The sequence below is a fragment of the Equus caballus genome, chromosome 10 (genome assembly GCF_041296265.1).
Source record: "Equus caballus isolate H_3958 breed thoroughbred chromosome 10, TB-T2T, whole genome shotgun sequence".
In the NCBI taxonomy this organism is placed as follows: Eukaryota; Metazoa; Chordata; class Mammalia; order Perissodactyla; family Equidae; genus Equus; species Equus caballus.
In genome coordinates this window covers 37,403,974-37,431,424 of record NC_091693.1, presented here as the reverse complement: position 1 = coordinate 37,431,424, position 27,451 = coordinate 37,403,974, and the positions used below count along the sequence as shown (strand labels likewise).

The following is a 27,451-nucleotide window of genomic DNA, read 5'->3' as shown; positions in this document are numbered from 1 at the left end:
ATAAATTAGTACATAGAAGGAAGAAAGGAGAGAGGGAAGAAGGAAGGAGATAACTCACTGCTCTATGGTGTGTGCTGGTGCCAGTGGAGAGAGAAGCAGTAGCCAGGCCCTTCAACTTGCATCTAAAGAAGGGGACAGGATAAATTAAAGAGATGTTTGGTAAAGATTTTATTTAGGGGCCAGCCCCATGGCTGAGTGGCTAAGTTTGCATGCTCCGCTTTGGCGGCCCAGGGTTTTGCCAGTTCGAATCCTGGGTATGGACATGGCATCGCTCATCAGGCCACACTGAGGTGGCATCCCACATGCTACAACTAGAAGGACTCACAACTAAAATATACAACTATGTACTGGGGGGATTTGAGGAGAAAAAGAAAAAAAAAAGATGGGCAACAGTTGTTAGCTCAGGTGCCAATCTTTAAAAAAAAAGATTTTATTTAATTACTACAGGCATAATCGCAGTAGAGATCTTCATTTCAAAGGACAAATTCAACACAATGGAATTCTGGTCTGACACAATTATTTTACCTTTCTGTTGGATTTTTTTTCCATATTAGAGTGTGATCCAAACTTTGGGTTACAGATTCAGGTAAGAAAAATTGAGAAAACTGAAAAGACTCAATTGAGAGGTGGACATATGAAAATAGAGGAGAGTCGATCAGCTTATTGAAAAACAAATACGCAAGACATAACTGTTAATTCTGGTGAAATGAGTATTAGCATCAATAGAATTTCATTTTTCTTGAACTTTCCAATCTATTTGAATAAAAAAATAAAGTGGTACAGATTTGAGAGGTTCTATATTGATAGGTATATGTGGAGAACTCATAACATATAATACTATTAAGATTCCCAGCTCTGGAGTTTGACTTCCTGGATTTTCATCCTGACACCACCAATTATTAGTTGTGTGACTTTGGGCAAATCACTGAACGTCTTTGTGCCTGCCTCAGATCCCTCATCTACAAAATGCTGATAATAATAGTACCTATCTGATAAGGTTATTGTGAGGTTTAAGTGAGATTATGGTTTGCAAAGCGCTTTGCACATTTCCTGGCATATAGTAAGTGATCAATAATATTGGGGAGAGAGAGACAGGGAGAGAACGTGTGTGTCTTGACGTCTGTATTTAGTATCTATAGAGAAAATTCTGAAAAGATCCACTTCAAATTATTAATAGAATTAGCCCTGGAGAGTGGAATTTGGGGGAATGTGACATACACCTTCACTTTTTCTTTAATGTTGATTCTGTAATGTTGACTTTTTAAATAATGAACATTTATTGCAGTATAAATTTCGATAGATCTAAAGAGATATATTGCCAAACTAAATTGATCTGAGCACAATTTAAACTAGTTTATGCAGAAGCAGGGCAGCAGAAGAGGCCGTACATAACAATTCCTTTTACGAGGGGGCAGTATTTATATGCACATTCCAATCTGCAGTCTTATTTAATCTTTCGAGTTAGATGGGATATTACTGTTTCCACCAGAGTGGAGAAGTGGAGACATTTCCTGGCTCTTACCTTATCACTTACCCGGTGAAGAACAGGTGAGCTCAAATACGCTGATTCCATCAGAGCCCCTCCACCACTTTATGACTTTGTAGTGTTGACCATTCCTCACCGGGCCCCAGTTTTAAAGAGACAAATAATAACTTATTTACATAATCTTGAAACCCAGTAGAGAGGAGGGTGACATTTTCTGATAAACTGTTTAACTTGTTTTAGATCTATATGAAGACATAGGTGAAAACTCTCAAAACATATGGTCACCATTCTGGTAATTTCTTATATCTTGTAAAGCTTACATATGTTGATGTTTAAGGCTTTCGTGACTGGTAAACTAAAGCTTTTCACCTTGTGGATAATTTGACATGTTTAGCTTTGGTTGAGATCTCATTTTTCTGGCTGCAGATTCACAAGATCCCCTAAAGAGTCTCTTCAGGAATTGTGATGCATTCCTGTAGCATTTCAGACTAAGCTGTAAAAGCTTTCCTTTGTATACTTGATCTGTAGCGACCTTTGCAGTTTGCTGCCCATTGAACTGAAGGTCTTGCTCATGAAATCCTAGAATAGTGCCCCAATTTACTTTCTGTTACTTGCTATCATTGAACAAAAATACCATTATCAGTGTCTGAGGAAAAAAAGATATGGTACCCTGTCTCTTTAAAAGTTTAAGAATAGCAAGCACAGTAGAGTTAATTCTTTGGGGGCTGTGCCTTGAGAATTTTCTGGCCCAGAATCAAGCTACAGATAATTAATTATGTCAGTGAAAAGCTCTGATGGCCTGTTCTCTTCAGAGAAAAGTGACATCATCCATTGAATTCTCTGGCAATAAAGAAGAACAAAGCTGCGAGTACAGGAAATAACAGACAGATGTCCATGAGTGCGTATTTTATCTACTTCAAAGTGCATCACAAGAAGTCATGCTCTAGGCTGTCTCCCAGCAGCGGTGGCTTGGCAAGGGGTCTTGGAGAGTGAGAGAAGTAAGTTCACAGGATTGGGGTCACTGCCTCACGTGCTCTGGCGTGGAGATAGAAGTGTGGCATTTTTAGGGAAGTTATAAAAAAGATGACAGTGCTCAAAAATGTTGGCAAGACCACGGCTAGCCAATCAAGCTGTGCCGTGTGGGGAAACTGGACCAGATGGCGGCAGCACCATTTGTGCATGACTCTTAGTACAGGAAACAGCACTCAGCCAGTTTCATCCCTGGGCCTTCCCTTGCTTTGTGCTTATAATCAGATTTTCACAGAAAATTCTTACTGACCCCCACAGCAACTTGTAATGGAAATAATAAATATTTTGGAGTCAGATAACTCTGTTTCTTATGAATCATATAACCTTGGACAACCTATTTAATTTCTTTGAATTTTTTTTTTTCATCTGTAGAATGGAGTTAAGAGAAATAAATTAAATAACACCCCTGAAAAGCATCTTGTTCACACTAGGGTATAATGCAAGTATTGGTTGTTATTAAATTCAACTCTCTGCTTCCCTGTAAAATATGTTCATTTCATATCACACGTGTAGAACCAGACATGTTAGTTGGGATAGATGTTTACTTACACAAGCAATTATAGGTATGATAGAAAGATGATTGTTTCAAAATTTCAGGTACCAGAGAACCAGAAATTCTACTGTTAGAGATTTATTCCTCTAAGTTGAAAATACCAATTCTAGAACTTTCTTTTAAAAATATTTTATCTGATTATCAAAGTAAAACCAGTTCAGTACAGATCATTTAGAACATGCATTCTCAATGAGAGCATTGCTATTCCAAACAGGGTGAAAATTGGTTCTTAGAGCGGGGTAAGAAAATTTTCTATGTCCCAATGGTTTGTGGCCCTCGAGAAGACCACAATACATGAAGAGATATACAGTGTATCTGTGGTATTAAAATTTCATAAGGGGGGCAGTTAGGAAAAAAAATCTAAAAAGTCTTCTTAGCAGGACAGAACTGAAAAAAGTTTGAGAAGCACTGATTTAGAAATATTAAAATGTTATGAAGAAAAATATTAATCACCCATAATTCTAACAACCTGAAAGAATAGTTATGAATATTTTGGTGAGCTTTTTTCTCCACAAATATTTTTTACATAATTGGAAGCACAGTATACATACAAATTTTTGTTATGAGCATTTCCCATATCATTCAACATCACTTGAACTATCATTTTTAAAGTCTGTAATATTTTATCCTATGGATGTATTATATTTTATGCAAATATTTTCTTATTATTAAATATTTAGGTTGTTTACAATTTTTACTGTTATAAATAGTATCATCATGAACATATTTGTGCACCAATCTTTGTCCTTCTTGTTAAACTCCTCAATTAAAAGGTGTAAATATTTTTAAAGTCTCTTGGGTGCATCTGTTGCCAAATTGTTTTCCAGAACCCATATGTCCTCCCAACAAAATTGTAAGAATGCCCATTAATCAAACTCTCACTTATAATAACTATTATAGTAAGGAGAACTCACCAGGGTCACCTGAAGAATGCAGTGATCCGGGGGGCTCAATGGGCCCTTATTGGTACCAAATGCTGGTTCAGTGTAGATTCCAGGTGGTCTCCGCTGGGTTTCTCTGAAATCCTGCCGACTACGCCAAGAAATGTCAACGAAAATAATCCATAAGTAATCTATAAATGAAAATTTAGGAGAGTTTATTCTGAGCTAAAATGTGAGGACCATGGCCCAGGGCCTTTCTTCCCAAAGGAAGAAAGGGCACCAAAGAAGTGGGGTGCACAGAGTGGTTATATACCCCCAAACAGGACGTTTCACATATAATTGAAATGTCCCTTTTACAATAGTTGTGAGACTGCTCTGTCAGCACAGCAATTGATGGAAACAGCAGGTAGGTCTGCTGTCTCGGTGGACACAGCAGGGTGGCAGGTCTGTTGTCTCAAGCTGGGTGGTCACAGGTGAGCGCAGCAATCAGTTCCTAGCCTAAGGAAAGATTCTTATCTTTAAGGAGATGCCAATGTGGGGGGAAGTTGCACCTTTGTCTTAAGGCCATTTGTTCTTGTTTAAAGCAGATGTACAATGCATGCTTGATGGCCATGTCAGGCCCTTTTGGAAAAACAAAGTCAGGCTGAATTAGGTTTACACCAAGTGGCTTCCTCATATACTCCAATATATCCTATTGCTTGCCATTTCTATTTGGCAAACATGTCCTGATTTAAGAGTGAGCAACAGCATCCATTATTGCTTTTATTTCCATTTCCTTAGTTGTTAGTTAAGTTGAATAGTTTCCTAATGAACATTTTATATAACAGCGAATTGTCTTTTTGTACCTTTCATACATTTTCCTATTGAGCCTTCGGGTGTTTTTCACTGATAAATGTGAACTCTTTATAATTGAGGATAGTCTATCTGTCATGGTTGTTACAAATATTTCCATTTAATTGGCTAGCATTTTTTTTTTTTACGTGTAGAATCTCTAATCTTTTTCTTTGTCATTTCAGAAAAAGTCTTTCCCCCATGCGGAAGTCAGATAGCTACTATGGATAATGAAAATCAACTGTAGATGATTCATTGTTTCTATTGACTGTAGTCATTTCTATTTCTTCCTCATATACAATAAGGAACCTGAATCATGTGAAGATTTGACAGGGATTTCATGAGCATAAATGAAAGTAATAAGCCAATGTCTTTTGGAATCTAAACTTTCTCCAGTGAAAGGTAAAAGGTAGATTTTTAAAAAGCTGTTCTGTCCTCAAAGGAGAAAATGTACATGTATAGAAAAGGGGAAACACAAGAAGTTGTTGATGGATGAGTAGAATACACACACACACTAACACGCACTTTATTCATACATCTAAAACGTGTTTTTTGAGCACCCACTTGTCTCAGTGACTGTGCTAGGAGCTGGGACCCAGAAGAGCAATCGCAATGACAAAGTGATGAGTGCAGTAATCAGGGAACTATCAGGCATCAGAAATGACCGTTCTACAAATGTTATGCCCATTCTCAAATCGCAGAACATCACGTAGCTGCTAAACTCTAGCACTTACCTACAATACATGTGAGATTTTCTTGTTTAAAATCTTTTTGAATGTGCCCCATCTCTGGTCCGTATAGTGAAAAGGCAAGATAATTTTATGAGCAGATGTAATTGCTACATTTTCTCTTTGAAAGGGTGGATCTGGCCTTTCAAACCCAGACGTGGCACCAGAAGCCCCAGTAATGCCCATGAAAAGCAGCTGGCGAATCACAAATAGCTGAGACGTTTTGTTGCTTTTTCAGGGACCTCCTTTCTTTAAACAAGGACATTCTAAGTAGGTGCTCTTATAGGAATTTTGTTAAACATTAAAGATGCAATTTTTAAAAAAATGATCATTTCTACTTTTTGTACTTATTTTTCTTTCCTTTTCCCAAGGTGGAGGGCTTGACTTTGGGGTCACCTTCGGTTACAGGCAACGCCTGCTTTCAGCGTAAGCGCTAGCGCAGAACCCTGTTTCACACTGTTTCTTCGCGACGCCAGATTTCAGATCGAATGCTAAGCGAAGTTTAGGGAAATGCTGACCCATTGCTGCTGCAGTAGGATCTTCCGACAGTGGCGATGAAGGAACTGCAGGCTCGAGAGGAAACGGCGTGGTCCAAGTTCTCGAATTGTAGAGTGAGCTGCTCCTTCAAATCCCAGCAACAGAAAGTGCAGGAGGCCCGGAATCACAGCGCGAGCCCGCCCGCCTGGGGGGCCCGGTGTCCGTTAGGGTTGTGGTGTGGGAATCACGGATGTCGTTATGAGTGGTTTGGGCTGTCACAGGATATTGAGAGCGACGGGGACAAGGAGGCTGCCTCAGCCTTGGACTCGTTGTCAGTTTGTGGAAAGGCTTTTGGTTATGTTTCCCTGTAGATCCAGCAGTTCCACATCCGCCAATTCACTCTTCCGAGAAAAAAAAAGAGGAAATTGCTTTTTATTAGGTATCTACTGTATTCTAGGCGCTATATTAGTCACTTTATACTTTATTCTCATACAGCTGGGGAAACTGAGGTTCAGAGCTAACTGGCCCAAGGTCACATAGCTGTAGTAAATGGCAGAGCCACCATTTGTCTGATTCCTGAAGTGCAAAGTAACTAACATTTGCCAGGTGCCTTTGTACATTAGCTCAGGTAAAACCTGTGAGGCTGCTACTGCCATGTGCATTTTACAGATGAAGAAACCGAGTTCAGAAAGGCTGACTCACTTGTTCAAGCTTACATGAGCAGTAGTGCGGATGTACGTTTCTAACTCAAGATTCCTAAGCGTATGCTCTTTCTACCACATTGCTTCTCTTGAGGAGGGGAAAAATAAGCGAAAAACCTAGCTCTAATTTATGTCAGGAACTTGCTTAAAGAGAAAGACAAAAATCATGCCGGTTTAGTAACCGCATAATATATATCTTCAGGACATCAGAACAATCGATAGTTAGAATGACCACCTGAGTTCTCAAAAAAGACATGGACTTGTGTGTATTATACTCTTTCTAAGACCAGGAGCTCTCTGATACATTTGAGGGTGTTCCTATTCCCAGCCCCTTAAAATGAGCAGCTCTAGTGTTTAAAGCACGAATTCTCAATTACTTAGAAAAGTAAATATCCAGTGTGAGCTTCCCTGTAGGTTCATAATGGCTGAGATTTTCTTGCATTTTTGTTCAAAAAATTAAATGCTAGCTGTTTTAAGTTGGTCTAATGTATGTTATAAATGTAGAATTCACTTAGGTCGGAGGTTGAAACGAATATATCAAAAAAAACACAGCAAATCCAAAGGAATTCAATGTTATGTCATTCAAATAAACCTCATGTGTAAATTCCATCTAGACAATGTAGTGCTAGCTTGTTTGTGTGAAATATTTTCTCTGTTGAAAAAGTATTACCCATAATTCCCAGCCCTCACCAGTCAGAGGATAAAAACGAGCTCAAAGAAACTTTACTACGCTGTCTTTTCCCTCTCCTGCCTCTGTGCCACCTGCTCTGTGGACTGCCAGGCTCCCTTAGGTTCCTCCTGTAATGTGCCAGAGTCCCGAGAGGATGCCCCACACATGCTCCACACACTCTTTTGGGCTGCCCTTTGGCATTTGCCATTTTGCCCTTTTTCCTCCTCCAGCCCACTGTGGTAATGATGGCTGCCCTGTGCGTGCCTGCCGGAAGCATGGCCAACACTGCTGTGTGCGTCCCAAAGCCTTGCTCTTCTGTTTATGTCAGTTGGTGTCTACTTGGAAGCTGCTCAGGCTGATGTCTACCCTGAGAGCACGATGCACATGTAGAGAGGGCTGCCCCTCCCCCACTGCCCCTTTTACTACTGAAGCTGCGATGCTTTGAATTCTAATTTACCAATTTCTCCAGTTTTTATCTGGGTCTTTTATGGCAGCCCCTCACCCTGGGACTTAGGCATGGAAGTAGGGGGGTGACCTGGAGTGGGGTCTAAGTGACAGACACTGGGCTGCACTCAGACTCACCCTTCGCCTCTGACCCTGCTCCACTGTCTTTCCACCAAAATGATGCCCTTCCTCCCTTGGGGTGAGTCCTCTCCCAGGGAGAGCCTTGGTTCCTCGTGCAAATAGCTGTGTGGCGAGCCCAGTCAATTCTCCAGTCGGGATTACATGGAAGGATTTCACTCAAGCTTGGAAAAGTAACTTCCAAAGACGATCTGAAAAGGAGATAATCACAGGAAAAAGTAAGGAGGTGAAGAAAATTTAACCTAATAAGCAGAGTTGTACCGGCGATGTCTGTACAGAGTTGTCTGATGCCAGATCTGGTACAGATGCTTTATCTGTCTTGGGTCTTATCTAGCTGGTTTGCGTTGAGGGGATTAAATTTACAGAGCTGGCTAAACAATGAGAGTGGGGAAATAATCATCTAGTTGCACCTTAGCAGTGGCTTCTCCCATGTGCTAAAGAATTCAGTTTCTCCTCTGGGTCACGGCAAGCCGGCCCCCCTGCAGGACCTCATATGTCTAGGGGTGGGCAGTGTAAGGGCTCTGCCCAAGGTCTTTATTAACCCAGGACAAAAAGCCTATAGTATTTTGGAATTTAAGAAATTATGCAACACAGAGTCAGAGCACTGCGTGGGGGCACTCGCGATCTGATCTAATTTCTAACCCAGGACATAACAGTTATTGTACTATTAATAGCCATTGTGTAGAAAAAGGGAAAAGAATACCACCACACAAGTAATAAAACTAGGTTTAAATCCATGGTGACTGTGGCATTCAGCTCACTTATCTCAAGGAAAATGTAACTGGACTTTTATAATTCATTACATAGAATTTTACTTTTTTTTTTTAAAGTGGTTATTGCTAGATAAAGAATGGGGGATGATTTTTCTTTCCTTTTTTTATTTGACTTTTTTGGGAGGTGAACAAGATACTTTTACTTTTTAAAAAATCGTGGTAAAATATACTTAACATAAAATTTACCATTTTGGCCATATTTTTTTTTTTTTAAAGATTTTATTTTTTTCTTTTTCTCCCCAAAGCCCTCCGGTACATAGTTGTGTATTCTTCGTTGTGGGTTCTTCTAGTTGTGGCATGTGGGACGCTGCCTCAGCGTGGTCTGATGAGCAGTGCCATGTCCGCGCCCAGGATTCGAACCAACGAAACACTGGGCCGCCTGCAGCGGAGCGCGCGAACTTAACCACTCGGCCACGGGGCCAGCCCCCATTTTGGCCATTTTTGAATGGTTCATTGGCATTGACCTTGTCCAACAACACCACCATCCATCTCTAGAAGTGTTTTCATCTTCCAAACCTGAAACTCTGTACCCATTGTGCACTAACTCTCCATCCTCCTTTCCCCGCTGCCCTTGACAACTACCATTCTCCTTCTCTCTATGAATTTGACTATTCTAAGTACCTCATATAAGTGAAATCATATAGTATTTGTCCTTTTGTGACAGGCTTATTTCTCTTAATATAGTGTCTTCAAGGTTCATCCACGTTGTAGCATGTGTCAGAATTTCCTCCCTTTTTAAGGCTGAATTATGTTGCATTATATGAGTATACCAAATTTTGTTTATCCATTCATCTGTCAGTGGACACTTGGGTTGCTTCTATCTTTTGGCTACTGTGAATAATGGTGCCATGAACCTGAGTGTCCCTGCTTTCAATTCTTTTGGGTATTGCCCAGAAATGGGATAGGTGAATCATATGGTAGTTCTATTTTTAATTTTTTGAGGAACCGCCATACTGTTTTCCATAGTGGCTGCATCATCTTACATTTTCACCAGCAGTGCACAAAGATTCCAATTTCTCCATATCCCTGACAATACTTGTTATTTTCTGGTTTTTGCTTTTTGCTTTTTTTTTTATCATAGCCATCCTAATGGGTGTGAAGTCGTATCTCACTGTGGTTTTGATTTGCATTACCCTAATGATTAGTGATATTGAGCATCTTTTCATCTGCTTGTTGGCCATTTGTGTATCTTCTTTAGAGAAATGTCTATTAAGTCTTTTGCCCACTTTTTTTTTTATTCGGTTATGATAGTTTACAACATTGTGAAATTCCAGTTGCACATTATTATTTGTCAGTCATTTTATAGGTGGGCCCCTTCAATCTTGTGCCCACCCCCTACCCCCTTCCCCCTGGTAACCACTAATCTGTTCTCTTTGTCTACATGTTTAATTTCCACATGTGAGTGGAATCATACAGAGTTTGTCTTTCTCTATCTGGCGTATTTCACTTAACATAATACCCTCAAGGTGCATCCATGTTGTTGTGAATGGGACGATTTTATCCTCTTTTAATGGCTGAAATATACATATAAGACATCTTCTTTATCCAGTCATCAGTCGATGGGCACCTAGGTTGCTTCCACGTCTTGGCTATTGTGAATAATGCTGCAATGAACATAGGGGTGCATGAGTCTCTTTGAATTGCTGATTTCAAGTTCTTTGGATAAATACCCAGTATTGGGATGGCTGGGTCATATGGCATTTCTGTTTATAATTTTTTGAGAAATCTCCATACTGTTATCCATAATGACTGCACCAGTTTGCATTCCAACCAGCAGTGTATGAGAGTACCATTTCCCCACAATGTCTCCAACATTTGTTATTTTTTGTCTTGGTTATTTTAGTCATTGTAACAGGTGTAAGGTCATATTTTAGTGTAGTCTTGATTTGCATTTCCCTGATGATCAGTGATAATGAGCATCTTTTCATGTGCCTATTGGTCATCTGTATATCTTCTTGGAAAAATGTCTGTTTGCTTTTGATTTTTGATCAGGCTGTTTGATTTTTTTTGGTGTTGAGTTGTGTGAGTTCTTTATATATTATGGAGATTAACCCTTTGTTGGACATGTGATTTGCAAATATTTTTTCCCAGTTGGTGGGTTATCTTTTCGTTTCAATCCTATTTTCCCTTTCCTTGTAGAGCTCTTTAGTCTGATGAAGTCCCACTTGTTTATTCTATCTATTGTTTCCCTTGTCCGAGAAGACAGGGTGTCCGAAAAGATCCTTTTAAGACTGATGTCAAAGAGTGTACTGCCTATATTTTCTTCTAGAAGTCTTATCGTTTCATGTCCTACCTTTAAGTCTTTGATCCATTTCAAGTTTATTTTTGTGAATGGCATAAGAGAATGGTCTATTTTCATCCTTTTACATGGGGCTGTCCAGTTTTCTCCAACACCATTTGTTGAAGAGACTTTCCTTTCTCCATTGTATGTTCTCCACTCCTTTGTCGTAGATTAGCTGTCTGTAGATGTGTGTTTTTATTCTGGCTTTGCCCGCTTTTAAATCATGGTTTTTTTCTGTGTTGACTTGTAGGAGTTCTTTATATCTTCTGGATATTAATCTCTTATCACATATGATTTGCAAGTATTTTCTCCCATTCTGTGGGTTGCTTTTCACTCTGTTGATTGTGTTCTTCGATATACAGACTTTTTTTTTTTATTAAGATTAGCTCTGAGTTAACATCTGCCACCAACCCTCCTCTTTTTTGCTGAGGAAGACTGGCCCTGAGCTAACATCCATGCCCATCTTCCTCTACTTTATATGTGGGATGCCTGCCACAGTATGGCTTGATAAGCAGTGCATAGGTCTGCACCTGGGATCCAAACCGGCAAACCCCAGGCCACCAAAGCGGAACATGCTAACTTAATCCCTGTGCCACTGGGCTTGCCCTTATACAGATGTTTTTAGTTTTGATGTAGTTCAATTTGTCTATTTTTCCTTTTGTTGCCTTTGCTTTTGGTGTTGTATCCAAGAAATCACTGCCAAATCTAATGCCATGAACTTTTTCTCTGTTTTCTTCTAAGAATTTTAGCTCTTGCGTTTAGGTCTTTGATTCATTTTGAGCTAATTTTTGTATCTGGGATAAGGTAAGGGTCCAGCTTCATTCTTTTGCATGTGGGTATCCAGTTTTCCTAACATCATTGTTGAAAAGACTGTGCTTTCCCCATTGAAGGTCATGGCACCCTTGTTGAAAATCACTTACGATATACACAAGAGTTTATTTGTGTGCTCTCTATTTGATTCCACCAGTCTGTATGTCTGTCTTCATGCCAGTACCACAATGTTTTGTTTACTGTAGCTTTGTAGTAAGTTTTGAAATCAGAATGTGTGAGAACTCCAACTATGTTCTTCTTCAGGATTATTTTGGCTATTTGGGGTCCCTTAAAATTCCATATGAATTTTAGGATGGACCATTCTAAAAGGTGCAAAACCATCAATGCAAAAACATTTCCAATGATGCAAAAACATCATTGAAATTTTGAGAACTTTACTTTTAAAAATTCAAACTATCATGGAGATAATAAAAGCGAGTTTTAACATGAAAAAATAGCACCTGCTTGTGATATTTTAATAAAAGATTTCTTTTGGATGATATTCAGTCTGAAGTGCTAGACAGGAATGGTCTTCAATGAACAAGCTATATAGAGACTTTTAGGCTACTATTGGCCCTATGGTTGTGAAGGGAAATTTCTCCAGAGAAACCAAAAGACACATTTTTAGCCCCAATGGCCCTTTAAACTAACCGTGTCTGAATCTTCTTCTTTATGTTGTTGTATTACTAATCATGTTAACTTTGCTTTCCAAAATTTAGGAAAAAAAGTAGGCTTATTTTCTATAGTAATAGCTAATAACACTATAAGTTACATAGCTTTTTTCTTCCACTACATTTATAAAATTCACATTTACCTAGCTAGGGTAAATAGTATGATTCAATTTGTATGAGTTTTAATGATAGTCCAATTCCTGTTGCAACATTCTGGTGGAATGTACTGTTTTTCCTTATTCAGTTTACATATTTTCTTTTTGGAATAAACTTAAGAAGAACAAAGTGACTCCTAAATTGTAGACAAGAATGTCAGATGAAGGAGTAGAAATTGACAAAATGTAATTGTTTAGATGTTTTAAACAAGGCTAAGTAGTTCTGAGATTTTTAGTTCCAGTTTATGCCTCTCTGACTTCACATCACTTAATTTTACTTTTATTTATTTCAACAAATATTTACCGAGTGCCTAGAATGTGGGCAGGCACTCTTAGTAGATACTCTATACACAGTCCCTGTCCCCAAAGCAGCTCACAACCTAAGAAATAAATAGGCAAGGAAACTAAAAGATTGCCATATTTAAATAGATACAGGATCTTGAGTTGAGTTCCCAGAATGGGAAAGCATTCACAGAATGGGCATGCATCGATCTTGCAGGAGCATTTTTTTCTAGGGCTCCTTGGTTCACTGAAGCAATAGGACCATATTTAGGTAGTTAACTAAATGATATAAAGAAGTGATAGTTTTCAGGAATTGTGACATTCTGATTCTTCCATAAGCACAGAAGTAGATTTACTCTTTCCTCAAAATGCATCCCCCATTTAAGGTCAGCAGCTCTTGGCAGGGAGTGCCTTGTTTGAGGTGTGCAGTGTCAGTAGGTAAGGGCGGGCTTCTCAAACTTCCCACTGAACATGCTCCCTCTCAACCTAAGGGAGTGGATCACCATGCTGGGGATTGTGGTTGCATCATCTAAAAATCTGTCCCAAGCTGTCCGCCTCAAGCAGATGTGTCTTAAGTCTTGTGTTTTGTCCTAAACATACAGGTGAATTTTTAAATTGTATTAATGTTTTCAAAGAGTTTTAAACTATTTATCACCTACTCCCAAGTCTTTAAGTAATCTGAGTGCTTCAGGAGGATGCTCCATGTTTAACTGGAGGCTCCAAGACTCATTTTGATTCCACCCTGTCCTCCCAGAGTTGTACACATACCCATTTTAGAAGTGTGGAAAAAGCTATGTCACATGGGCATAAGAATCAAACATTCTTTCATACTCTTTATGGCCTTTTTCCTAAAGATTAAAAAATCCCAAGCGATGTCAGCAACATGGTGGTCTGAGCTCTCCTGGTACCCTCTCCCCTCCAAATTACAACCAAAAAGAGCAACTGCTTTCCAACCAAAAAAAATCCTAATAACAGAAATCATCAGAGACCCACAGCAGCCAAACAACAGAAGGCAGAGAGGCTGGAGCCACCCTTGGAGGAGCTAGAACAGGGTAGGAGAGATCTTCACTCCCTCCTGTAGAGACTGGGATCGCTGCTGTGAGTGCGGGAAGGAGCAGGGGAGGGGCCACGCATCCGGGGTCATCCAGGACTCCCACCGCCATGCAGTGGAAACCCTCTAACAGAGGAAAGCTTTCACATGGGGAAACCCAGCAAGCCAGGGCCCCAGGAGACCAGAGAGTGAGAGCTGACCTGAATCCAGGTCAGTGTGCAAGAGAAAGTGCCCCTCCTCCCCCAACCCACGCTGTGCGCCACCATTGCAGCTGAAGGCAGAGGGTTCAGAACATGTGGCTCTCGACCCCCATCTAGTGGCGACAGGCTGTAACTGCAACTGAATACTACCATCATGCGCAAAAACCGCTCCTCTACCATCCAACAATTTATAAAAGCTCCAGTCCACAAGGAAAACAATAAAAACACAGAAGTATGTTCTGAGGACTTGGATATGGGTAAACTAAGTGAAGATGAGTTCAAAATAGCTATCATCAAAGTATTCAATGAGGTAAAGGGAAAAATAGACAAACAAGTCAAGGAGTTCTGGAGTTACTTCACAAAAGAGATTGAAATTATAAAGAAGAATCAATCAGAAATACTAGAGATGAAAAATACAATGGATCAGATAAAACAGAATATGGATTCCCTGAATGCCTGTGTAGACACCATAGAGGAGCAAATTAGCATAATCGAAGATAGACAGGCTGCATGGCTCCAGACAGAGGAAGAAAGAGAACTAAGAATTTAAAAAACTGAAGAAAATCTCAGAGAAATAGCTGACTCAATGAGAAAATGCAACTTAAGAATTATCAGAATTCCTGAGGACGTGGAAAAGGAAAATGGAGTAGAAAGTGTGCTCAACGAAATAATAGAAGAGAACTTCCCAAATCTAGGGATTGAGAGAGAAATGTGTGTGGAGGAAGATTTCAGATCTCCTAGATTTGTCAACGTAAAAAGACCTACTGCAAGGCATATAGTAGTAAAAATGGCAAAAATGAATGACAAAGAAAGAATACTCAGGGCAGCAAGGCAGAAGAAAATAACCTACAAAAGAACCCCTATCAGTCTTTCAGTGGATTTCTCTACAGAAAGCTTACAAGCTAGGAGAGATTGGAGTGACATATTAAAAACTTTAAAGGATAAAAATCTTCAGCCAAGAATACTCTATCCAGCAAAAATATCCTTCAGATATGAGGGAGAAATTAAATCTTTTCCAGACAAACAAAAGCTAATGGACTTCATAGTCACAAGACCTCCACTACAAGAAATCCTCAAGAAGGCTCTCATACCTGAAAAAACAAAAAAAGGGAGAAAGGGGTCACAAAACACAGAGTAGAGAGATAAATAGATATAATTGGAATATGATAGCAAATATTCAACTATAGCATTAGGATAAAGGGAAGTAAATCACCAAAGCAAAGACAATCTTATTACTCTAACCACAAACTCACAACACAAGTTGGAATAAGAGATGAAAATAATAATTTAGGATGGGAGGAGGAAAGGGACTGAAACAGTCTAGGCTAAGTAAGTAAGAGACCACCAGAAAATGGACTATGTTATACACAAGATTCTGAATAGACACTTCAGGGTAGCTACTAAACTAAAAAGCAGAACAGAGACACAAAACATAAATAAGGAAAAATATAAGAAACCCAGCATAAGAAATTGCAGAAGTCAATGGGTAGGCTAAAACACACAGGACGAGAAACAAAGGAAACAGGAAAACTGGAAAACGAGCAACAGAATGACAGCATGAAGCCCTCATGCATCAATACTCACCCTCAATGTAAACAGATTGAACTCTCCAATAAAAAGACACAGAGTGGCAAAAGGGATTAAAGAACAAGATCCAACAATTTGTTGCCTCCAGGAAACACACCTCAGCTCCAAGGACAAACACAGGCTGAGAGTGAAGGGGTGGCGGACAATACTTCAAGCTAATAGCAAACTAAAGAAAGCAGGTGTCACAATACTTATATCAGACAAAACAGACTTCAAGATAAGGCAGGTAAAGAGAGACATAGAGGGCCAATATATAATGATCAAAGGGACACTTCATCAAGAAGAAATAACACTTATAAATATCTATGCACCCAACACAGAAGCATCAAAGTTCACATAGCAACTATTAACAAACCTAAAGGAAGATATTAAAAATAACACAATAATAGTAGGGGACCTCAACACCCCACTCACATCAATGGACAGATCATCCAGGCAGAAAATCAACAAAGAAACAGTGGAGCTAAACGAAAAGCTAAAACAGCCGGACTTAATAGACATATATAGAGCACTCCATCCAAAAACAGCAGAATACATGTTCTTCTCAAGTGCGCACAGAACATTCTCAAGGATAGGCCATATGTTGGGAAACAAGGCAAGCCTCTAAAAATTTAAGAAAATTGAAATAATAACAAGCATCTTCTCAAATCATAGTGCTATAAAGCTAGAAATTAATTACAAGAAAAAAGCTGAGAAAGACACAAGGATGTGGAGACTAAACAATATGCTATTAAACAAGCAATGGATCATTGAAGAAATTAAAGAAGAAATAAAAAAAAATCTGGAGACAAATGAAAATGATAATATGCCATACCAACTCATATGAGCTACAGCAAAAGCTGTATTAAGAGGAAAACTCATCACAATACAGGCACATCTTAACAAACAAGAAAAATCCCAAATAAGCAATCTTAAACTACACCTAACTGAATTAGAGAAAGAAGAACAAACAAAGCCCAAAGTCAGCAGAAGGAGAGAAATAATAAAAATCTGACCAGAAATAAATGCTATTGAAACAAAAAAGGCAGTAGAAAGGATCAATGAAACAGAGAGCTGGTTCTTTGAGATGATAAATAAAATTGACAAACCCCTAGCCAGACTTACAAAGAAAAAAAGAGAGAAAGCTCAAATAAACAAAATCAGAAATGAAAGAGGAGAAATAACAACAGACTCCGCAGAAATACAACAGATTATAAAAGAATAATATGAAAAACTATATGCCAGCAAAATGGATAACCTAGAGGAAATGGATAAATTCTTGAACTCCTACAATCTCCCAAAGCTTAGTCAAGAAGAAGCAGACAATTTGGACAGACCAATCACAAGGAAAGAGATTGAAACAGCAATCAAAAGCATCCCAAAGAATAAAACCCCAGGACCAGATGGCCTTCCTGGGGAATTCTACCAAACTTTCAGCGAGGATTTAACACCTATACTTTTCAAGCTATTCCAAGAAATTAGGGAGGATGGAACACTTCCTAACACATTCTACAAGGCCAACATCACGCTGATACCAAAGCCTGACAAGGACAGCATGAAAAAGGAGAACTACAGGCCAATATCGCTGATGAACATAGATGCAAAAATCCTCAACAAAATTTTGGCAACCTGAATTCAGCAATTCATCCAAAGGATCATATATCATGATCAAGTGGGATTCATACCAGGGACACAGGGATGGTTCAACATCCGCAAATCAATCAACGTGATACACCACATCAACAAACTGAGGAATAAAAACCACATGATCATCTCAATAGATGCACAGAAAGCATTTGACAAGATCCAACAGCCATTTATGATAAAAACTCTGAACAAAATGGGGATAGAAGGGAACTACCTCAACATAATAAAGGCCATATATAACAAACCCACAGCCAACATCATACTCAATGGGCAAAAACTGAGCACCATCCCTCTGAAAACAGGAACAAGACAAGGATGCCCTCTATCACCACTCTTATTTAACATAGTACTGGAGGTCCTGGCCAGAGCAATCAGGCAAGAAAAAGGAATAAAAGGAATCCAAATAGGGAGGGAAGAAGTGAAACTCTCACTGTTTGCAGATGACATGATGTTATATATAGAAAACCCCAAAGAATCCATAGGAAAATTTTAGAAGTAATCAACAACTACAGCAAAGTTGCAGGGTATAAAATCAATTTACGTAAGTCAGTAGCATTTCTATACCTAATAACGAACTAACAGAAAAAGAACTCAAGAACACAATACCATTCACAATTGCAACAAAAAGAATAAAATACCTCAGGGTGAATTTAACTAAGGAAGTGAAAGACTTATACAATGAAAATTACAAGGCTTTTCTGAAAGAAATGGATGACAATGTAAAGAGATGGAAAAACATTCCATGTACATGGATTGGAAGAATAAACATAGTTAAAAGGTCCATACTACCTAAAGCAATCTACAGATTCAACGCCATCCCAATCAGAATCCCAATGACATTCTTTACAGAAATAGAACAAAGAATCCTGAAGTTCATATGGGGCAACAAAAGACCACGAATTGCTAAAGCAATCCTGAGAAAGAAGAACAAAGCTGGAGGCATCACAATCCCTGACTTCAAAACATACTACAAAGCTACAGTCATCAAAACAGCATGGTACTGGTACAAAAACAGGTGCACAGATCAATGGAACAGAATTGAAAGCCCAGAAATAAAACCACACATCTATGGACAGCTAATCTTCAACAAAAGAGCGGAGGGCATACAATGGAGAAAAGAAATTCTTTTCAACAAATGGGAAAACTGGGAAAGCTGGGAACACTGGAAAGCCACATGGAAAAGAATAAAAATTGACCATTCTTTCTCACCATTCACCAAAATAAACTCAAAATGGATCAAAGACCTAAAGCTGAGACCTGAAACCATAAGGCTTCTAGAAGAAAATGTAGGCAGTACACTCTTTGACATCAGTATTAAAAGGATCTTTTTGGACACCATGTCTTCTCAGAGAAGGGAAACAATAGAAAGAATAAACAAATGGTACTTCATTGGACTAAAGAGCTTCTTCAAGGCAAATGAAAACAGGATTGAAACAAAAAACAACCCACTAACTGGGAAAAAATATTTGCAAGTCATATATCCAACAAAGGCTTAATCTCCATAATATATAAAGAACTCACACAACTCAACAACAAAAAATTAAACAACCCAATCAAAAAATGGGCAGGAGACATGAACAGACATTTCTCCAAAGAAGATATATGGATGGCCAATAGGGATATGAAATGACGTTCATCATGGCTGTGCATCAGAGAAACCCAAATCAAAACTACACTAAGATATCACCTTACATGCATTAGAATGACAAAAATCATGAACTTCTTACATTTTGAATTTCTTTCTTTCTTTTTTTTTTAATGTTATGATGATTTACAACCTTGTGAGATTTCAGTTGTACATTTTTGTTAGTCATGTTGTGGGTACACCACTTCCCCCTCTGTGCCCTCCCCCCACACCCCCTTTTCCCTGGTAACCACCGATCAGATCTCCTTATCAGTATACTAATTTCCACCTATGAGTGGAGTCATATAGAGTTCGTCTTTCTCTGACTGGCTTATTTCGCTTAACATAATACCCTCGAGGTCCATCCACGTTGTTGTGAATGGGCCAATTTTGTCTTTTTTTATGGCTGAGTAGTATTCCATTGTGTATATATACCACATCTTCTTTATCCAATCATCAGTTTCTGGGCATGTAGGCTGGTTCCACGTCTTGGCTATTGTAAATAATGCTGCGATGAACATAGGGGTGCAACGGACTCTTGAGATTTCTGATATCAGGTTCTTAGGATAGATACCCAGTAATGGGATGGCTGGGTCATAGGGTATTTCTATTTTTAACTTTTTGAGAAATCTCCATACTGTTTTCCATAGTGGCTGTACCAGTTTGCATTCCCACCAACAGTGTATGAGGGTTCCTTTTTCTCCACAACCTCTCCAACATTTGTCACTCTTGGTTTTGGATGTTTTTGCCAATCTAACGGGTGTAAGGTGATATCTTAGTGTAGTTTTGATTTGCATTTCCCTGATGATTAGCGATGATGAACATCTTTTCATGTATCTATTGGCCATATTCATATCTTCTTTTGAGAAATGTCTGTTCATGTCCTCTGCCCATTTTTTGATCGGGTTGTTTGTTTTTTTGTTGTTAAGCAGTGTGAGTTCTTTGTATATTATGGAGATTAACCCTTTGTCGGATAAGTGACTTGTAAATATTTTTTCCCCAATTAGTGAGCTGTTTTTTTGTTTCAATCCTGTTTTCCCTTGCCTTGAAGAAGCTCTTTAGTCTGATGAAGTCCCATTTGTTTATTCTTTCTATTGTTTCCCTCAACTGAGGAGTTACAGTGTCCGAAAAGATTCTTTTGAAACTGATGTCAAAGAGTGTACTGCCTATATTCTCTTCCAAAAGACTTATTGTCTCAGGCCTAATCTTTAGGTCTTTGATCCATTTTGAGTTTATTTTGGTGTGTGGTGAAAAAGACTGGTCAATTTTCAATCTTTTGCATGTGGCTGTCCAGTTTTCCCAGCACCATTTGTTGAAGAGACTTTCTTTTCTCCATTGTAGGCCCTCTGCTCCTTTGTCGAAGATTAGCTGTCCATAGATGTGTGGTTTTATCTCTGGGCTTTCAATTCTGTTCCATTGATCTGTGGACCTGTTTTTGTACCAGTACCATGCTGTTTTGATCACTGTAGCTTTGTAGTATGTTTTGAAATCGGGGATTGTGATTCCGCCGGCTTTGTTTTTCTTGCTCAGGATTGCTTTAGCAATTCGCAGTCTTTTGTTGCCCCATATGAATTTTAGGATTGTTTGTTCAATTTCTGTGAAGAATGTTCTTGGGATTCTGATTGGGATAGCATTGAATCTGTAGATTGCTTTAGGTAGTATGGACATTTTAACTATGTTTATTCTTCCAATCCATGTGCATGGAATGTCTTTCCATCTCTTTATGTCATCGCCAATTTCTTTCAAGAAAGTCTTGTAGTTTTCATCGTATAGATCCTTTATTTCCTTGGTTAAGTTTATCCCAAGGTATTTTATTCTTTTCGTTGCGATTGTGAATGGGATTGAGTTCTTGAGTTCTTTTTCTGTTAGTTCATTGTTAGTGTATAGAAATGCTACTGATTTATGCACGTTAATTTTATACCCTGCTACTTTGCTGTAGTTGTTGATTATTTCTAATAGTTTTTCTGTGGATTCGTTGGGGTTTTCTATATATAAGATCATGTCGTCTGCAAACAACGAGAGTTTTACTTCTTCGTTACCTATTTGGATTCCTTTTATTTCTTTTTCCTGCCGAATTGCTCTGGCCAGCACCTCCAGTACTATGTTGAATAGGAGTGGTGAAAGTGGGCACCCTTGTCTTGTTCCTGTTCTCAGAGGGATGGCTTTCAGTTTTTGTCCATTGAGTATGATGTTGGCTGTGGGTCTATCATATATGGCCTTTATTATGTTGAGGTACTTTCCTTCTATACCCATTTTACTGAGGGTTTTTATCATAAATGGGTGTTGGATCTTGTCGAATGCTTTCTCTGCATCTATTGAGATGATCATGTGGTTTTTGTTTTTCATTTTGTTGATGTAGTGTATCACGTTGATTGACTTGCGGATGTTGAACCATCCCTGTGTCCCTGGTATAAATCCCACTTGATCATGGTGTATAATCTTTTTGATGTATTGCTGTAATCGGTTTGCCAAAATTTTGTTGAGGATTTTTGCATCTATGTTCATCAGTGATATTGGCCTGTAGTTCTCCTTCTTTGTGTTGTCCTTGTCAGGTTTGGGGATCAGAGTGATGTTGGCTTCATAGAATGTGTTAGGGAGTTCTCCATCTTTCTCAATTTTCTGGAACAGTTTGAGGAGAATAGGTATTAAGTCTTCTTTGAATGTTTGGTAGAATTCTCCAGAGAAGCCGTCTGGTCCTGGACTCTTATTTTTGGGGAGGTTTTTGATTACCGTTTCTATTTCCTTACTTGTGATTGGCCTATTCAGATTCTCCATTTCTTCCTGATTCAGTTTGGGGAGATTGTAGGAGTCTAGGAATTTGTCCATTTCTTCCAGGTTGTTCAATTTGTTGGCATATAGTTTTTCATAGTATTCTCTTATGATCTCTTGTATTTCATTGGTATCTGTTGTGATTTCTCCTCTGTCATTCCTAATTTTATTAATTTGCGATTTCTCTCTTCTTTTCTTGGTGAGTCTGGCTAGGGGTTTGTCAATTTTGTTAATTCTTTCGAAGAACCAACTCTTTGTTTCATTGATCCTTTCTATTGTCTTTTTTGTTTCAATATCGTTTATTTCTGCTCTTATTTTTATTATTTCCCTCCTTCTACTGACTCTGGGCTTTGTTTGTTCTTCTTTTTCTAGTTCTGTTAGGTGTCGTTTGAGGTTGCTTATGTGAGCTTTTTCTTGTTTAGTGAGGTGAGCCTGTATTGCGATGAATTTCCCTCTTAGGACTGCTTTTGCTGCATCCCAAATGATTTGGTATGTCGTGTTCTCATTTTCATTAGTCTCCAGATAAAATTTGATTTCTTCTTTAATTTCTTCAATGATCCATTGTTTGTTGAGAAGCGTGTTGTTTAGTCTCCACATTTTTGCACCTTTCTCTGCTTTTTTCTTGTAGTTGATTTCTAGTTTAATAGCATTATGATCAGAAAAGATGCTTGATATTATTTCAACTCTCTTGTATTTATTGATGTTTGCTTTGGTTCCCAAAATATGGTCAATCCTTGAGAATGTTCCATGTGCACTTGAGAAGAATGTGTAACCTGCTGTTTTTGGATGAAGTGTTCTATATATATCTATTAAGTCCATCTGGTCTAATTTTTCATTCAATTCTATTATTTCCTTGTTGATTTTCTGTCTGGATGTTCTGTCCATTTGTGTTAATGGTGTGTTGAGGTCCCCTACTATTATTGTATTGTTGTTGATGTCTTCTTTTAGTTCTATTAAGAGTTGCTTTACAAATTTTGGTGCTCCTGTGTTGGGTGCGTATATATTTATAAGTGTTATGTCTTCTTGGTGGAGAGTCCCTTTTATCATTATATACTGTCCCTCTTTATCTTTCTTTATCTGTTTTGCTTTGAAATCTACCTTGTCTGATATTAGTATAGCGACACCTGCTTTCTTTTGTTCATTATTAGCTTGGAGTATTGTTCTCCATCCCTTCACTCTGAGTCTGTGTTTGTCTTTGGGGCTGAGGTGTGTTTCCTGGAGGCAGCATATTGTTGGATCTTGTTCTTTGATCCATCCTGCCACTCTGTGTCTTTTGATTGGGGAGTTCAATCCATTTACATTTAGAGTGATTATTGAGATGTGGGGGCCTACCACTACCATTTTGTGTCTTGTTTTCCGGTTTTCTTCAGTTTCCTTTGTTTCTTGTCCCATGGTTTAATCTGTTCTGATGTAGAGCTGCTACTCTCTGTTGTTGTCCTTCTACTTATCTCCTCTGCTCTTGGTTTTGTAGCCCCTTTCCTTTTTTGGATTTTTCAGGAATGAGGGTATTCCTGAGGATTTCCTGAAGAGGAGGTTTTGTGGCAATGAACTCCCTTAATTTTTGTTTATCTGGGAAAGTTTTTATTTCTCCATCGTATTTGAAGGATATTTTCACTGGGTTGAATTTCTTTCTTTTATACAAAACCAACTTGGGTTCTCAAAATGGAGATATAAAGCGTTTTTATCCCCCAAATGTAGGATCTTATTTACATCAACTGAATCATATGTTTAAAGTAGTGGGAAAGTTTACTGCGATCACATAGTCATCTTGCTTAACCCATTGATTAAACAAACACCACAATATTAGTGAGGGACTTACTATACGGAACGATTGTAGATAACGACAATTGAAAGGCAACATTTATATTCCTTCCACGCTTATTATTATAGTAATTAAAAAGCTTTTAGTGAGTTCATGATCAAAGTGTGGGTCAAAATACGTAACGCACAGTGTTACGTCACTGTAACCTCTTTTCATTGGTAATTAGCGTCTAGGGTAATTAAACTCAGAATGAAGTGTGTAGTACGTGTAGCCCCTCACAATTCATACGGTTCAAGCATAAGCACACTCCTAGGGAGAGAAGAAATAGGCGTTTCCCATCAGCTGGAACAAAAGAAGCTGTTTTCTTCTAAGAGAATTAGGAAGATTTGGTCAAGAAGATAAATACCAACAATACTTAAATATTTTTAAACCGAAACTGAAATAGCTACCTATTTACAGTTTTAAAAGCTATTTACATTATCTTGTTAGAGCCTTGCACAGTCCCTGCCATGTAGAGGGGTTGGCGTCCCCACTTTACAGACAAGGAAACTAAGTCAGGGGGATTAAATAACTTTTGGAAAGGGTTTAAAAATTCCTTTTTGAAAGAATGTTAAGGGTGAGTTGTGAAATTCCTAGAAAGTTAAACTATATCAGTCTTAAATATTATATTTTGTTAGGGAAAACTATACCTTACAAAACTCCTTTTCCTCCCATGCAGTAAAAAGGCATCTAATGCTGGACTGTCCCTGTCGACTCAGCACCTACTGTGTGCCAAGTTCCATACTAGGGATGTTAGGTATTTCTATCTGATTTCATCCCAACAACAATTGTCTAAAAAAGCTATTATAATCCTATTTCAGACAATAAAATTAGGTCAAAACAATGTCAGCAACTTGTACAAATCACACAGCACAACTGGGACTGGAAACAAATTCTGAGTTTCTTCAAAGCTGGGCTCACTCTACTATTTCATGCTGTGAATTTTGTTTCCATGGTTTTTTTGGTGTTTTTTTTTTTTTTTTTGAGGAAGATTAGCCCTGAGCTAACTACTGCCAGTCCTCCTCTTTTTTTTTTTTTTTGCTGAGGAAGCCTGGCCCTGAGCTAACATCCGTGCCCATCTTCCTCTACTTTATATGTGGGACGCCTACCACAGCATGGCATGCCAAGTGGTGCCATGTCCATACCCGGGATGTGAACTGGCAAACCTCAGGCCACTGAGAAGCGGAACGTGTGCACTTAACTGCTGCGCCACTGGGCCGGCCCCTTGTGTCCATGTTTTAATTCAAACTTTTACTTGCCTGATAGCTTTAAGATTTACTTCATTTCCTTTATGCTCAGATCACATAAACTTATGCTAACTAGCAGTGCAATTTATGCACTCAGATTATTTGATTTGGTTTTCATTCGAGAGCCTCTTTCTGTCCCTTAATCTACAATTAGGGACAAACGTTTTTTCAGAATGCCATTTATGGAAATGCCACATGGAAGCAGTTCTGTTGGGATTCCTTCGGCTGTCCCGTCAGAATGTCAGAATGTGACTAACCGGAGAAAGCACTGGGTGGCAAACCGGTCATCTCGACCCCACCCTATCTTCAGTTCACTTCCTCGGCTCAGCGACTGCTCTCTGTGAGGCTCCACTGCTGTGTTTGAAATAATTCTAAAAGGAATCAAGACAATGTCAAAAACAGAGTATCGAATAAACATTTGGGTAGTCTGGGTTTGCTGTCCTCGTTTGTGTTAATCCCCAGAGACACTAAGCACAGGCTTGTCTGTAGCCAGAATGAAGGCAGCTTCCTCAGCACTGAGCACATGAAAAAGAGAGAACTTTTTGTTCCATTGCTTTTCTTTATTTCATTTATGTGAAATAGGAATGGTGAAGTATTTCTTCTTCCTTTATAAAAGTACAGCTTTGTTTCTCTTTATAAAATGAATTACACATTCACTGTAGAAAATTTAGAAAATATATATAAGCAAATAGAACAGAACAAAAACAGCCTTTAATCTCACTACCCAATATTTTAGTTTCTATCTTCGAAGCCATTTTTTTTTTGGTCTCTCAATTTTTTTTTTTCCACTACCCAAGTGCTATATGATCAAGTCTATTTTCTAAGCCTCTGTAATGATTTTCTTTCTGAAGATTTTGAGTTCTGCTTTTATTCCACTCTTTTCTTTAAGATCTACTGTACTCTGTTTTAGAGAGCAGGGAACAGACGATTTGAAATATTTACATTTTGTGATGACTCAACATCTCAATTTATTACACAAAAGACAGTACTTTCTATATCTGCCCTCCAAGTCTTTAGAATTCACACGTTAAAACGAGAACTTTAGAAAACTGACTTTACTTCATCTGACGTAAAAATGGAAGAGACAGTAGCCTGTTAATGGAGACTTCTAGCTCGCCAATCTTCCATTGTCACCATTTTTTCACTTTCAACTGCAATTCTAAATTTCCTTTCCTGTTGTTCCGTACGTTACTACATTCGCAGCCCTGTGTTTCTTCTTTCAAAACTACTTTTTCTCCTTCAGCTTTGGCCAAAGCAGAAGGTCGCCCTCATCTGGGAGAGTGATCTAACGGAGTAAGGTGATGATGCCCTTCTATGAGCAGTAAGAGGAAGTGTGCGTGAAGATGTGGGAGACAGGAAACGCACTGAAAGGGGGACGTTTAGATCGGATGATGCCAAGGGTTTGCGTTCAGTGTGGTTGCTAGGCCTCTTGACCATTAGTGTGGTACAGTACTCTGGAATCACCCGGGGAGTTTTAAAATTTCCTTCTCCTGAAGACTTGGGTGTTACTGGTCTGGGATGGCGTGGACGCTGGGCTTTTCTAAGTCCCCAGGTGATGCCAATGCAGTCAGATCTGAGAAGCATTATTTTAGAAGGGGCCATGTACATTCACCTGTGTAAATGAACACAGGGAGCGCTTCCTGCCTGAAGACCAGTAACAATTGACATACCTTAGGCTCCTTCAGCACAGGGCCACCATACACAGGTATGGAGTTATGCCTTGCACAGAGGTGCCTGGCAGAAGGGATAAGTAGAGCCTGAAATTATAGCCCACTCTTTGCTTGCTAGGCAATCTGCACTCTGACTCAGGGCTGTATCTCCTGGACAAAGTGAGCTCCTTTTACTAATTTGCACAAAGCAACTGTACGAGTTAGCCTGACACTGCCTCTGTACTGTCTTTTCACCCTGCTTGGAGACACACTGCCTTTCCATTAAACTATTTTCTGACTTTAACTTTCTCACTAATTCCAAACCACTAGCTTCTTCAAAATTAATATTTTCCATTTTTGTCTTGAAATGAGCACATATATATGTGGCAGAGACAACATGGGAAAAATCTGCAAATTCCAGTCCATTGACGTTTCTGTAATAAGTTAGTTTTTAGCCATCTGAATTAGATTAATTTGGAGACTATGAAAAGCAATAAAAGTGAGAAATCTCAAGAAAGACAAACTTTATAATGGTTCTATCTCAGGGCTAACTAGTTGGCTCCCATGTTTAGAATACCATGATAATGAGCCAGATTTATAATTTCAAACCCACAGTTTGCATAACACAGGGGAAAACTATTCCATTGTTGCAGACTGAAACTCTTTTGACGACCAGTTTGTTCTTTAGTACAAGTTGGAAAGAAGTCAGGATACTTCATACTCATCTCCTTTACTGGAAAAACCTGTATGTGACCAGATGGGAGCACATTTAGCAAATGTCAGCTCCATTGTAATTAGAAAGATCATCACTACTAAGCAGTAGAAGATACATCCGGATGAATTTGCATTGTGATGTGGACCATAGTCAATAAGACAGAAAACCTGTAATTATGTGGTTTTCTGAAGGGCTTCAACAAGAGGCTAAAGTTTTGCTAAGAAACCAACAGAACATCTGTGACCCCACCAACCTGACTCATCTGAGCGGCA

The 27,451-nt window shown here is 38.8% G+C and overlaps 1 protein-coding gene across 9 annotated transcripts in view; it reads left to right on the top strand.

The window, feature by feature from the left end:
• The window catches only part of FILIP1 (filamin A interacting protein 1), a 222,941-nt gene that overhangs the window by 130,725 nt on the left and 64,765 nt on the right, over nucleotides 1–27,451 (top strand). The window lies entirely within an intron of this gene.